At 40.4% G+C, this 15,693-nt stretch overlaps 1 protein-coding gene across 2 annotated transcripts in view; it reads right to left on the reverse strand.

Moving 5' to 3' along the window:
• Positions 1-15,693, reverse strand: part of SMPD3 (sphingomyelin phosphodiesterase 3) — a 210,996-nt gene that overhangs the window by 152,635 nt on the left and 42,668 nt on the right. For both annotated transcript variants that reach the window (XM_087940517.1, XM_087940516.1), the window contains one exon: positions 1,976-2,065. The gene's annotated coding sequence lies outside the window, so the exon portion shown is untranslated. Of the gene's footprint in view, positions 1-1,975; positions 2,066-15,693 lie in introns of those variants that run through there.

The raw sequence follows: 15,693 nt of genomic DNA on the forward strand, positions 1-15,693 counted from the left end.
AAAAAACCCAGAAGAAAAGCAATTAACTGAATAGCATGTATTGCTAGATAAACTGAAAGCACTTCTGCTTGACCCGGCCTTCGGGAAAAATGAAAATACAAAGCCAGCAGGTTAAACAACCAATTTGAAGATTTGGAGAGGGGTGGTATTTATTTTAGATTTGTTTTTTTAACCAAAGGCCTAACAGGCTTCTACTGTAAATATTTAGGGAAAGAGAATAATTAAAAATAAAGCTTAAGGGGAGTGGAAAACAAGCAGTAATTTGAGATTCCTACTTTTGCATTCAGGCAATGCCTCTTTGTCGTTTCATGACTCCAGGAGAAGCAACGAATTGCTACCTTTGAATTACTTATATTTCATGAGTCATCGGTTCTATCACTAGAACCTCTAGAACCCCAGTCCCTAAGGGCAGGGAATAAACACTCTTCCCATATGCTTCCAAGCCAAAACTTTCATTTTTCCCCACTAGTCTTTAAAGTCAATTTAACGAAAGGAAATCTGCTTCCAAACCTTTTTCTGAAGGGGAAAAGAATGTGGATAAAATGCTAAGGAGAATATTTGTAGCTCAGGGTTGAAATGAGGGGTCCTTGGTGCTCTCTGAGCTGGGTGGCTTTCTTCCAGATGCTTCATTACCAACCCAGTGCAGTGGTGGGATTCAAAAATTTTTTTCCTGCCAGTTCTGTGGGTGTGGCTTGATAGGCGTGGTCTGGCTTGATGGGCATCGCAGGGGAAGGATACTGCAAAATCCCCATTCCCTCCCCAGCCCACTAACCTGCTTTCCAGCTCCATTCTCCTGTGCAGAGCAACCAAAGAAAACCTAGCCAATCAGCTGGGACTCAACGGGAGGCAGAGAAGAGATGGGGTTGGCGGGGCCAGTCAGAGGTGGGATTTGCCGGTTCTCCAAACTACCCAAAATTTCCGCTACCGATTCTCCAGAACTGGTCAGAACCGGCTGAATACCACCTCTGAACCCAGGTAATACCACCAGTGCACTGACAATGTTACCTAGGTTGGTAATGAAACGTCTGCAAGAAAACTACCAAGCTCAGAGAACATAGAGGATTCCTCTGGTAAAACACTGCGGGGTAAAAAGAATTCAGAACATATGAAACTTTCTCCCCTCTTTCCCCCCATTTCCCTGTAGACTCCCTAACTTCTCATATACTACCCCAAATGTGCTTTTTCAAGAAACTTTCTGTTTTTTTCCCCTTTGAAGACATTTCGCTTCTCATCCAAGAAGCTTCTTCAGCTCTGTTTCAGCTTCTTGGATGAGAAGCGAAATATCTTCAAAGGAAGAAAAAAAGCAGAAAGTCCAGTTGCTTCTTGAAAAAGGATCTTTGGGACAACCAAGACGTGGATGATTGAGAATCTACCTAGATATCTAGCTTCTCACATATTGTATCATCCAATCCGAGAGAAAATGTCTAAAAGCAAAACCATCAACTGTCTTTTCTCGTAAACCACAGAGATTTCAGAGTGGATAGAGTAAGTTAATGGCTGCTAGTTATTCCTCAGAAAAATAAGTTCTGTGAATAAGAGGCTCTGTGTTAGCAAGGTGTTTAAGTAAATAATTGTCCAGTAGATCCAAAAACAAGAACCTAGAAGATAAACCATCCTGTTCATTTAGGGAACGTTCAGTTAAACTTCTGAACTGAACTAACTTAACACAGAGTTCGAATCAAATAATGAATAAATGCAGCTGTTTCCCCAAGTCCTTCATGTGGGGGAATTTCCAAAATGAGGAAACGAAAGGTTATAGAACAAGATAATTTACATGATGTTCTGTAATGTTTTTCCCCAGTAAGGTCAACGATACTTCAAATATGAGATATTTTTATATTTTTTTTTCCTTTTGCTGAAAATCATACATTCGAATGCCACCAAATTGAGGGTGGTTCTCGTAAAACATTTCACAGGTAGCATTTTGGAATTCCAGCATACCCAAGAAATATTATTATTAGTCCAAGTTACTCACCTAGGAAACAGATCTTCCCTTTTAGGACCTCCGTTTTAAGCCTTCGTTCCACTTTTCCACCATTGGCAGAAGTTTGTAGAAATTCCTTCCCTGAAACAAGGTTTTAATAAATCAGCATTTAAAAACAGACCAATGAGCAAAATCGGCTTGTTCCCTCCCCACTGCTCCCCCTGAGTGATGAGTATGTTGGATTGGGTCCCAGTTTGAAATTGAGAATAATTATGCATCTCTATGTGAGGCTTTTTTGTGATCTGTGGCTGTATATTTATTTCCTTATCCAAAATATGTCTGAATCACATCATTTTCACTTGGTTATGGGATGCATTTTGGTTCGTATTTCTGTTACAGCTAGTCCTGGGGACCAGAATTTCTGTTGCTAAGTAAGTGGTTAAGTGAGTTGTGTCCAGTTTGATAACCTTTTTTGCCACAGTCTTTAAGTGAATCACTACAATTAAATGAATTATGTGAATCTTAAGTGAATCCAACTTCCCCTGTTGCCTTTGCTTGTGGGAAGAGCCAACTGGCAATCACATTAATCTGGGATATAAAAATATATGCCAGTTCCCATGCTCCCGAATTTTAATCATGTGTTCTTTGGGAATGCTGACACAGGGAGAACCGGCTGTAAATATATATATATATAAAGAGAGAGAGAGAGAGAGAGATGGATTTTACTCTACTAGTCATTGCCTACTCCAGGGGGCAGTACTCATCTCCATTTCAAGACCATAGAGACAGCACTGTGCGAAGACATTTTCAGTGGTCATGTGGCCAGCACAATGTCAGGAAGCACTGTTACCTTCCCACTGAAGTAGTATCTATTTATCTACTTGCATTGGCATGCTTTCGAGCCACTAGGCTGGCAAGACCTGGAGCAAGGAACGGGAACTCATACCATCACCTGGCGCTTTCCATCCCACAAGTCCAATGTCTTAACCGCTCAGCCACTGCACTGCCCATTTAAATATCCATGCCAGGTGGGTGTATATGTGTGGGTGTCATAATTTTCCATTCTAATTTGTGTGGGTACATTATGCATGCATGGAACTAAGGGATGAGTAAGAAGAGGCTGAGAAAGAATTCTTACCCACTGGGTAAGAAGAAAGAATTTTAAATAAATAGGTATCTATTTTCTAGGTTTCTAAAGATGTTTAAGAACATTAAAAAATTTTTCCTAACTTAAGCTAACTCTGTAAAGATTTGAATCACAGTTATTCTTCGGGCACAAACATACCCATGAAAAGACACACGCTAAGGATCAACCATCTTTGCATTTTAAAACTCCAACCTGTACTGCCTCACGCAAAGTTAAATATCTTGCATTTGTACACAAAGAGAGAGGCACACATAAAGCGCACACAGATCACACATTCATCTCCCATTGCATACACGTCTTGTATGATTTGACATTAAAAATTGTAAGGCTTTTTTAACTTTAAAAAACAGGAGAGGACAAATGGGGAAGTTACCATGCAGTGAAATGAAGAATTATGCAAAACCCAAACAAGGTGTAGTCCATGAGATTTGCCCCCAATCTACATTCCATTCTGGGAGGAACAGAAGAAAATGGAGGTAAACACAGATCACTTTTATGCATAGTTTTCTTTTAGCATAAAGGCTTTATTTTCTTCTTAAGTACACGAAGAATTTGTTCCCTAAAATGTATGGTTGTTTAAAACTCTTGATTCAAAAGTGTGCGCTCTACGTTAAACACAACCCAAATACAGTGGTATCTCAGTACTCATCGTTAATTGGTTCCAGGAGGCACAATGAGTACCAAAAACTATGAGTACCAAACAAATGTTTTCCTTAAAAAATAATGTAGTGATTCATAAGGCAGCAAATAGCAACAAATTTTAGCTTGTGCATCGAATATCAAACAAATGACGAATACTGGGACAAAATTCTTGCGGCAAAATTCATTGAGTACCAAATTCGATGCGTTTCTCTCTTTTTTTTTTAAAGTAAAATTTTTATTTTTCTAACAACAACAAAACAAACAAATAAAACCTTTCTGTTCATCAATGTGTCAGTTGGGTACACATTTCTTTGTGCACATAATAACATTATCATATATATTTTACTTATATATGTTTATGATCATTCTAATCAGTATTTTATATCACATATATCACTTATTATATTAGCTTTAACATTATATTTATTGACTTTCAATAATATATTTCACATTTATTTTCTTACTCTGTCTAACTCATTGGTTATCAGTAATAGATATTATACTGTACTTACATATTTCAATTTCTTACTCTTCTATCTAGCCATCCATAAAATAAATTCCAAATTTTATAATAATCTTTTTTCTCTTGTTCTTTAATTGCCATTGTCAATCTACTCATTTCTGCACATTCCATTATTTTCTGAATTTATTTCCTCATCCATCAGAATTGTCTCATTTTTCCAGTTTTGTGCAAATACAATCTTAGCTGCTGTTAATACATTGATAATCAAATAGGTTAACTCTTTGTTATAACCGTCAGGCAAAATTCCCAATAAAAATGTCTCTGGTTTTAAATCTATAGGTTGTTTTATCATTTTCTCCAGCCATATATGTATTCTAGTCCAATACTTTTTAGCTTCTGTGCATGTCCACCACAGATGGTATTATGATCCTGCTAACTTCTGACATTTCCAGCACTTCCCCGACTTATCTTTAAACATCTTGGCAATTATCGTTGGGGGTAAATGCCACCTGTAAAACATCTTATACAAATTCTCTCTAAGGCTGTTGACGTACTTAATTTATAGTTTCTAAATTCAATGAGTTTCAAAGCAGTTGAGTACCAAGGTATATGTGTCCCAGGATAATGTTGCAGAAGTTTCCCCAAATATGGGATTCAGCACAGATCTGAAAGCTCAGGAAACTAAACTTCTCGTCCCAGGGACTGTTCCAGATTGGATACTACAACCCATAAGTTTTAATTGTCCTTATACAATCTTTGATGGTTGTATTTCCAAAACTAAAGGCACCGTGGGAGCTGTTAGTTTGCCTCTGTTTACACAGCATACTAACTGTGATTAACTGAACTATATGTTCTGACCATGGCTTTCTGAGACAGTAACAATCACACGCTTAGTTCCCCAAACCTTGCTTTTATTTCAACAGTTTGAGAATAGTCCAACAGAAGTCTGCCGCAGTCTTTCGGGATGAGGCTGATAAGCACCTACCTTTATCTCCCTTGAAATGCTGCCAATGACTACATTGCCAATTAGCTGTACAAGACCAAACAGTGCACAAAGTCAACACGGAGCTTCAGATTTTAAACCGACCAGAACAAACAAAGTTGCTTCCTGCAAAGGCTCTTCTCCCTTTGCTCCTCCTTTATGTCTTATGGGAGGGACCAATCATCTCCAAGCCTTACTCCCAAGTTCCCCTTTTGTCTTAACTGTTCTTGCCTTCTGGCAGCTATGTGCAAGCACACACTGGTAACAGGGTCCCCCTGTTCCTCTGCCCCACTGATGTCAGATTCTGGAGGCTTCAGATTCAGCACATAACTCTCAGGTGGCCCTGGCCCTATCTCTGTATCGGATGCAGGACCCTCATCTGAGCCCTCCCTAGACTCCAGGAGTGGCCCATGTTCCTCCCCACTGTCCGACTATGCTGCCAGCTTCGCAGGCTGCCAGTGGACCACAACTCTACAGTTTGCTGAACTAACCAAACTGCTCAGACTTCTAACCATACAACACCAAAGACTAAATGTGAGGAATCACAGAGAGGTATAGGAAAAACTGGAAGGGAGAAGCAACCTAAACAATCAAAGTAAGTTTCTTTATTGTTATTTAGGCATCAAATTTAGAAACTGCACATCCTGACACACACACACAGCAGATGACAAACACATACACCTGTCTCTGTCTTGGCTACTTCTTCATCAAAGACTTCCACTCTACCATGAGAGTTTCTCTTTCATCCAATTCAAAGAAGCATGAGATCTCTCCAAGACATTTAATTGTAACTTTGGTTATGATGACTTTTTAACTTTGCTCTTCTTTCGGTACAGCTACAAATATCTTCATTTTTCAGTAGATTTGGAAATGTCACCCATTTTCCTTTGTTGTTGGAACAGGAGATACAACCCAACTTCCTTAAAGCCTCTTTGAAAGTTGGACTTTCTCTGAACTATTGGTGAAGGACATAGCTTAGACAATCTCTAGCCAGAACTGAAAGCAGAGAACTAAGATAGCTCTCCATTAGTTTTAGGACTGTGAGAGAAGAAAAATTTCACATGAATTTATTAAAGACTACTTGAAAACTCAAGTGCTGAACGTGAAATGGGTTAATTAAAAGCCAATCATGGTGGATCTGAGGGGAGTTTCCCCTGGAAGGGAAGAACTGCCTTCGTTTGGGTTTTGAAGCATCACAAGATGTGCTTCTACTTAACACCATGGCTATTTGCCAAATCTTGGCCTTTTTAAAGCCACATTTTCTCCTCCTTATTCTTGTAGGCCTTGGACAAAACTTCAAATCAAACCCTCTTGTCATAATTGAATCCTAGGTGCTCGGCTCTACAATCAATCAGCATGCAAAATTGGTATGAAACTTCAGCAGTCCAAGAATAAGACCACACTCCCTTGTACCCCATAATAATTTTAACAGCGCAAGTCACTTAAGTCTCTCTCTCTCAAGCTGGGAGCAGATTGCCTTTCTTGGGTGAGCAAATGGCAGCAATTCAAAGTCCTCCATCGTCAAAGGGAGGTCATTGTTCATTTCTGAATGGAGCAGGAATAACTAAGTAGAAAGATTTGTTCTCTTGAAAGCACAATAATCACAGGACTCAAGTGGGATGCGTTAAAAATGGCAGTGTAACCTCAATATGGTCAACGCAGATAGAAAAGGAATTTTTTTTTCCAACAAAAGGCTTAGCTAGAGTGAAGGAGATTCAGGTAATCCTCAAGCTACAACCACAGGTGTTGACCCTTTATGTTGTTAAGTGAGAAATTTGTTAAGTGATTTTGCCCCATTTTATGACATTTCATGCCACATTTATTATGCGAATCACTGCAATTCTTAAATTAGTTAACACTGCAACCGTCACAAATACAAGTCAGTTGTCAAGTATTTGTAAATCATGTGACCATGGGCATGCCACAATGGTCATAACGGTGAAAATAATCATGGGTCACTTTTTTCAGTGCCGTTGTAACTTTGAACGGCCAATAAATGAACTGTTGTGAGTCAAGGACTACCTGTATTTTGACATGCAAAATAAGGATGCTTTTTTATATAAAGAAGGCATCCTCTAGGATACAGGTAGGCAAATATAGCAGCTTTATGACTACAGATCGCAAAGTTGCCACAGTTGCACACCCCTTCTTTAAGATACAATTTTTTTAAAAAAATGTTTACACAACATATTCCAAAGGTGCTTTTTCAAGAGGCAACTGGACTTTCTGGTTTTTCTTAGAAGACCAGAATAGTCTTCAACAGTTCCAAACAGTTCCAAGGAGGCTTCACACCCATTTGCAGTAACTCAGGTAACCCTGAGGACACAGATAAATCTCCAAGCAGCCTCAGCGACTCACTAAAAGGTTGCAAATGACCAGCTGACTGCAAGGAGTATAAATCCTTCCATTCCCCAGTATCCAGTTAGAGCTGAAGAAGCTTCTTGGATAAGAAGCGAAACATCTTCAAAAGACATTTATCTGAGGACACAGATAAATCTCTAAGCAGCCTCAACGACTCTGTAAAAGAATGCAAATGACCAGCTGTCTGCAAGGAGTATAAATCCTTCCATTCCCCAGTATCCTGTCAGAGCTGAAGAAGCTTCTTGAATGAGAAGCGAAATGTCTTCAAAGAAAAAGCAAGAAAGTCCAGTTGCCTCCCGAAAAAGCACCTTTTGGGACAACTGTGACCTGGAGGACTGAGAATCTCCATAGAATTTTAGCTATGCGCTTTGGGATGAACGCACTTCGAATGGTGCAGGGGTATGAATGGATTTCCAGAAAAATTGCAGACTACAGCAACCGTTTGCACTTCCGTTTGAAATGCAGACAACACAGACTCATCCTCAACAGCCTGTGCCTGCCTTCAACACGGCAGAAAAACATCCTATAGCCAAGAAGTTTCCATACCCACAACTCAGGTAACCCTGAGGACACAGGTAAACCTCCAAGTGGCCTCAATGACTCTCTCAAAAAAGTTGCAAATGACCAGCTGCCTGCAAAGAGCATAAATTCCTTCCCTGAATAAGCACTCTAGGAATTTAAGGATGGCCAGGTCTCAGTCACTTCCTCTTCTGCGGAATTCCAGTCTCTCAACGCCACCCCAAAATTCTGCTGTCGATTCCACCACAGAGTAGGTTGCAGAAGCAAACTTTTGGCAGATCAGCGTGTGCCAAATAACCTTTCCTGTGCCATTAGCTGGGCTGAAGAAGATACAGTCAAATAACCAAACATGGAATTCTGTGCAAGGTATGGAAGCTGATGGATGCAACGTTGGCCCCCAGCAAAATTGCTTGGGTTGACACAATGTCCATGCACCGATGAAAGGTATGAGATATTGTCTCCACCCTTGAATTGTTTTTAGAATATGAGCATTCGGTTGCTTCAGAGTGTAAAGTATTAGGGGAGTGAAGGGTTGTCTCTGTATTCTCCACAGTGCCCATTATTTTTAGGGGTTCAGTGATGCATTCCTAAGTAATTAAGGAATCAGTTTTATTGCTATTTCATTCGGAAGAATACAGGGGAAGCATTGCTGAATCTGGTGAATTGAATCCGATCGAGTCCTTACCCATGGCCAATCAAGTGCATCCAGAAACTGTTCAAGCATGGAGTGATCTCTGTTTTTCACTGTTCTTGTGCGACATCTGATATTTAAGGCAGGAGGCCTGGTGATTTAGGAGTAGGATAAAGCACTCCAATCTAATAGTCTGTTCTGGTCTGCTAGGTTGATCTTCCAGAAATTTCTCCAAGCTCCTTCTATAAAGCCATCAAAATTAGACCCTTCACCACATCTAATGACAGGGAGATACACACTTGAATATGTGTTGCATTCAAACAAATGCTCTTTCCTTTGGTCAACTTGGAGTCTCCATGGCATTGAGTTTCAACAAATGACCTTGAGCTCTGACATTTGGAGAACTAAAGAGACTAACATTTGGAAATGACCTTAGAGGTCATCTAGTTGAACCCCTGCTCAAGCAGGAGAGCCATTTCAGGAAACTGGCTGTCTAGACTCTTCTTAAAAGCCTCCAGTGATGGAGCACCCACAACTTCTGAAGACAAGCTGTTCCACTGGTTAGTTGTTTAGTCAGGAAATCTCTCCATAGTTCCAGGTTGCTTCTTTCCTTGATTAATTTGCATCCATGTTTCTTGCCTTGCCATTTGGTGCTTTGGAAAATAAGTTGACCTTCTCTTCTTCGTGGAAGCCGCTCAAATATTGGAAGACTGCTATCATGTCACTCCCCTAGTCCTTCTTTTGACTAGACTAGACATACCCAATTCTCAATGTCCAAAGTTAGTAATGTTTTCTAACATTCCTTTTGAACTTCTTTCCTGTCGGTTTGAGGTTACACAGGGGCCTCAGCTCAAACTGACAGGAAGAAGTAAAAAATAATATCAGAAAGTATTAGTTCACAGAAAGAGCAGTGGAAGCTTGGAACCAGCTTCCAACAGAACTACAGTAGTGATTCAGCCATCACTAACTGAGTTAAAACTTGTTTGGGATAAACACAATTCCATTATCTGACAATTAAAAAACAACAACAATAATAGAATCTTAAAACTACAATGAAAAATAATTAATAAATTAATAATTAATTGATTAATTAATTAAAAAGAAAAGAAAAACCAAATAAGCTCAAAGAATAGATTCGATGGACCAATAGGCCTTTTTCTACTATCAGTTTTCTATGTTTCTCTGAAAGAGAGAAAGAAAAATAACTAATAAAGGAGAATATTTGTAGCTCAGGGTTGAAATGAGGAGTCCTTGATGCTTGCTGGATCTTGGCTGTTTTCTTGCAGACATTTCATTACCAAACTAGGTAACATCATCAGTGTTGCCTGGTACAGTTTACTGGTGATGTTATCTACTTTGGGTAATGAAATGTCTGCAAGAAAACAGCCAAGATCAGAGAACACTAAGGACCTCATAGCTCACCTTCTCCTCTTCCTCCTCCTCCTTCCTTCTAGCACTGATACTGTTATCTAGATGGGTTGTAAGAAATTATCTATTACTGTATGCCTGGAAGCATCTTAGATTCTGCTTTATGTAAGCAGTGGACTTTTCCCCTTCAACCGAAAAGAATGAACTTCTGAAAGCTAGGTATTTCAAAAGGAATTCTTTATTGAAAGGAAGTGAATCCAGTACTAGTCAAAGCAGAATCTAAGATGTATGCTTCCAGGCATACAGTAATAGATAGAGGGAGTTAGAACCCCTCCCCTTATTTAGATGTGGATTTAGTCTAAGAAAGAATCAACATGTTGATTCCCCCCTGCCTTCTCTGGAAACATATCTTAGAAGAGTTTCCCAGGGGTATTTTCCCTTCTCCTCTTGCTATCTCCCCAAGAGGTGACAAGTTTCTAGACATCTGGCTCCAGTCCTCCAGTGTATATCATGTGCAAGTTATACAGATTCAATGTAAGATTTAATATATTCAAGTTACATTGAAGAATGGCAGATACACGGATCTGACATGGGTAATGAAATGTCTGCAAGAAAACAGCCAAGCTCAGAGAACATCAATACTCCATAGTTCTCCTCCTCCTCCTCCTCCTCCTCTTCCTCTTTAGCACTGATGATGTTACCTAGTTGGGAAATGAAATGTCTGCAAGAAAACAGCCAAGCTCAGGGAGCAGCCAGGAACTCTCAGAAAAACCACAATTTATTTTCCACACCATACCCTTTCACTCTTCATTCTAGGGTAAAAACAAACAACCCCAAACTTTGTAATATTTCGCAATAGGGGAGGTAGTCTATCTTCCTTATCATTTTGAATTTAACCTGCATTGCTACTTGGTTTTACAACCTAAACAGAGGAAAAACATCTTCCAGATGTTGCTGAACTACGAATCCCAGCATTCTCCTATGTCACTCATAGTCATTGAGGCTACTGAAAGTTTAGTTCTGCCATATTTGAAGGGTCACAATTCCCCTGGAATTGGTTGAGCACATTAATTGGAGAAGGTCCCTTTTGCCCCATCAATTAGAAAATGTTTCTAGATGGGAAAATCTTGGAGAATTCTAAAACCGACCGAAAGAAAATAAATGGTTTTTGATACGTTCCCAGCAGTGTTCTCTGGACAAATCAAATTAAAGGAAGAAATTAAGTTTTCTTCTGCTATATTGCTTGGCTAGATTCCTAATTATTAAAGGAGAGAGAGAGAGAAAAAAAAAGAAACAGAGAAGGAGGGGTAGATGAAAAACAGCTCTTGTGTTACATGTACTCAGGTAAACTGCTCACAGCTGGAAAATTATATCGTCTCTCAACAAATTTGGGTTAAAAATAGCAAGATCTGCTGGGAAGGAGGTGTTCTCTTGAAAGCTATTTTGAACGGCTTCGCGTTATTTAACTTTCTGTTATTAAAAAGTGCACCATAAAGTCTAAGCACTTAAAGATCTTGTCAGCTGAACTGGGAATGTCAGATAAGCCGAAGCATCTCAATTTTAAGCCTTCTTCCTACATGGACGTTTGCTCTATGAATAGTGACTACAACAGAGGTGGTATTCAGCAGGTTCTGACCGGTTCTGGAGAACCGGTAGTGGAAATTTTGAGTAGTTCGAAGAACTGGCAAATACTGCCTCTGACTGGCCCTGCCAACCCCATCTATTCTCTGCCTCCTGAGTCCCAGCTGATCGGCTGTGTCTTCTTTTGTTGCCCTGCACAGGAGAACGGAGCTGGAAAGCAGGTTAGTGGGATGGGGAGGGAATGGGGATTTTGGAGTATCTTTCCTCACCAAACCAGGCCCACAAAACTGGTAGTAAAAAAAAAAAATGAATCCCACCATTGGACTACAAGGGATGAGGGAAAGCAAAGTCCATCCGTCTCCCAGTTTATTTGCACACGATCACGGGATTGTGTCGCTCCCTACACAGGTAGTCCTCAAATTACAGCAGTTCATTTAGGGACCTTTCAAAGTCACAATGGCCGTGACTTATGACTGTTTTTCACCCTTGCAGCCTTTGTAGCATCCCCATGGTCACGGGATCAAAATTCAGATGCTTGGCAACTGATTCGTATTTATGACGGTTGCAATGTCCCAGAGTTATATATGATTGTTTAATAACTAGGACTGTTAAACAATTTTCTCATTCCTGATTAGTTACTGTACTAGCCTGAAGGCAGATATTTTTGAGACTGATCGTGATTCTTCCAACCCATCTTTCTCCCTGAGAGAAATTCTAGCTTTGTTAAGCAACAATGCTTTGAAAATGCTAGGTTTGGCTGTAGCCCTCTTAACAATACAGAATCACAGAGGTGGAAGGGACCTTGGAGGTCTTCTAGTCCGACCCCCTACACAAGCAGGAGATCCTATACCATTTCAGATAAGTAAATGTCCTATCTCTTCTTAATAGTGTGATGACCCAGGGTGGGATACAAAACAAACACAGTCATGGAAAACAGGTGAAGCCCCTTTTATTCCTTCACTTTAATCCAAGCTCTGAATAATCTTTACGGAAGACAAAAAACTCCCACACAGTTACAAGGAGAAAAGAAAGCAACACAAACCAGGCAAGATAAGGGCTGGAGGACTCCACAGATAACACACACTGGGAAAGATGCCAAACTCAGAGAGGAACCTTAAACTAGAGATAGTTCCATGTTTTGTTTACAGCGTTAGCCCGTATGCATGTCCGTCCTCTTATTCAGTTGTCACAGCTGCAGTCCATGAAGAGGATCAAGGCCTTCTCCTCCCCCAGTAGACCACCTCTCTCCCTTATCCTATCCTCCCTGCGTGCTCTAGGATGGAGAGGGGATGGGCTTGGGTCCTCCTCTGACTGCTCAGATGGCCTCTGCCCTTCCCCAGCCTCCTCCACAACCTCCGGAGCCACACTTCCACTCCCTGTCGGCTGTTCCTCCTCTCCCTCAGTCAGTCTTCACCAGGGCATGACAAAAAGTCTCCAATGAGGAGGCATCTGCAACTTCTGAAGGCAAGTTGTTCCACTTGTTAATTGTTCTCACTGTCATGAAATTTCTCCTTAGTTCCAAATTGCTTTTCTTTTTGATGAGTTTCCATCCATTGTTTCTTGTCTCGCCTTTTGGTGCTTTGGAGAATAGGCGGAAGCCCTCTTCTTTGTGGCAGCACCTCAAATTTTGAACACTGCTACGATTTCATCCCTGGTCCTTTCACTGGACTAGATACACCCAATTCCCTCTACCATTCATCATTTGTTTTAACCTCCAGTTCCCTAATCATCTTTGTCCTTCTTCTCTGCACTCTTTCCAAAGTCTCCTCATCTTTTTTTATGTTGTGGTGACCAAAACTGGATGCAGTATTCCAAGTATGGCCTTACCAAGGTCTTATAATGTGGTAGCAATGCTTCAATAGAGTAGAAATCTCGTGATATTTTGGAATTATTTCTTGATTTTAGTGTCTTTTGGACCGGCGGATATGATTTTTCTACCTTGATTCCAGCTACTTTTTAGAGTGGGGTCCTTAGTGTGCCAGATAAATGTATTTATTTAAATTCATGGAGTCCTTGAGTCATGAAACATCGGCAAGAAAATCACCAAGCTCAGAAAGCACCAAGCACTCAATTGTTCAACCCTGAGCTCCAGAGGTTTCTTCTATTTAAATTTATTGGCCACTCCACTCCAGTAGATGCTGGGTGGCACATAACGCTTAAAAAGACCTAAAAACAGCCAGATATTAAATGAGCAATCCATTTAAAATATAAAATCAACAATGAATACATGGGTAGGCCATCTTCTGCAGCAGAATGTAAGCACTAGAGCAGAGTGCATGAATTCCAATGGATTTTATATGGAACCCTGGCAGGAGAGAACAATAATATTTCATTTCTAGGTGATTCCATGGATGCCAGATAGAATAAATGTCAGGGCAAGGGATGTAAATAGAAGAACTGAATTTCCATCTATTTTTATGATTATTTTCCTGTTGCAGAGTCAGCTGGCCCTATGAGAACAAAAATGCCCACTGTAAATAGTTGGACATTGCAGTAAGCATGGCAAATCAAACAAACAAACAAAAAAGGTAGAAGGGACATCTTTAAGCTCTGTAAAGCTTCTAAAGAACATGCAATCTCCATCTGTTCTCAGAACAGATAGGGCAAATTTCCGTAGATTTTTAAAATTAATATCTTTATTCGATTGGGAAATGTGCCAGATCGGAAATCCATCCTTAAGAGCGGGCTCTTAAACTAGATCTGATTTACTCTGATCTGCTGATCTCTGGCAGAGAGGGAGTTTGTCTTGTCTTTGAGAGTCATGCCTGCTCAGGAACACGAAAGTGTCAAACAGGAGGTGCCATTTCAAAGGTTGCTATGCCTCAGCTTGAGGTTGGAACTGTATATATGTATGTATATGTATATGTGTATGTATGTATACACACACACACACAAGTACTTGCCCTGTAAAGTAGACATGGGAATGTTCTTAGTGGTAGCCAACAACTCTGGCAAGGCAATGAACTTTGAATGTTCACTATGTGATTGATCCCTAAGTGAGCGCTACTTGTAGTCAGTGATGGAATCAAAATCTCACAAAAAACAATTTTGTTCTGCTTTGAGTTAGAAATGTTCTTCCTTCCTTCCTTCTCCTGTTTTCCTTCCTTCCTTCCCACCTCCCTTGTCCTTCCTTCCTTCCTCCTCCTTTCCCACCTTCCTTGTGTTTCCTTCCTTCCTTCTCCTGTTTTCCTTCCTTTCTTCCTTCCCACCTCACTTGTCTTTCCTTTCTCCTCCCTTCCCACCTCCCTTGTGTTTCCTTCCTTCTGTTTTCCTTTCTTTCTTCCTTTCCATCTCCCTTGTCCATCCTTCCTTTCGCCCTCCCTTGTGTTTCCTTCCTTGCTTCCGTTTTCCTTCCTTGCTTCCTTTCCACCTCCCTTGTCCTTCCTTCCCACCTTCCTTGTGTTTCCTTCCTTCCTTCCTTCCTTCCTTCCTTCTCCTGTTTTCCTTCCTTTCTTCCTTCCCACCTCACTTGTCTTTCCTTTCTCCTCCCTTCCCACCTCCCTTGTGTTTCCTTCCTTCTGTTTTCCTTTCTTTCTTCCTTTCCATCTCCCTTGTCCATCCTTCCTTTCGCCCTCCCTTCCCACCTTCCTTGTGTTTCCTTCCTTGCTTCCATTTTCCTTCCTTGCTTCCTTTCCACCTCCCTTGTCCTTCCTTCCCACCTTCCTTGTGTTTCCTTCCTTCCTTCCTTCCTCCCTTCCTTGTGTTTCCTTCCTTCCTTCCTTCCTTCCTTCCTTCCTGCCTTCCTGCCTTCCTGCCTTCCTGCCTTCCTGCCTTCCTGCCTTCCTGCCTTCCTTCCAGAAATATTTTATTGGCAAATTCAAATATCAACAAAAGGGCCCTTTCAATCTTCAATGTTTAACTAGAGTTGGAAACTTTTGATGGAAGGTAGATAAGGTTACATATCACAACTGAAACATTTGAAGAATTGGACCAGCCAAACATAGAAAATACAGACGTGAAAAAAATGTGCATGAATATTACATGAAATATTGGAAACAGCAGAAATGGCTAAGAGAAGAGAGCCAAAAATAACATGGTATATATAATTAATGAATTCCATTGTTAATATGCTATT

Source organism: Pseudonaja textilis, chromosome 11, assembly GCF_049901715.1.
Source record: "Pseudonaja textilis isolate UNSWEBS1 chromosome 11, rPseTex1.2, whole genome shotgun sequence".
In the NCBI taxonomy this organism is placed as follows: domain Eukaryota; kingdom Metazoa; phylum Chordata; class Lepidosauria; order Squamata; family Elapidae; genus Pseudonaja; species Pseudonaja textilis.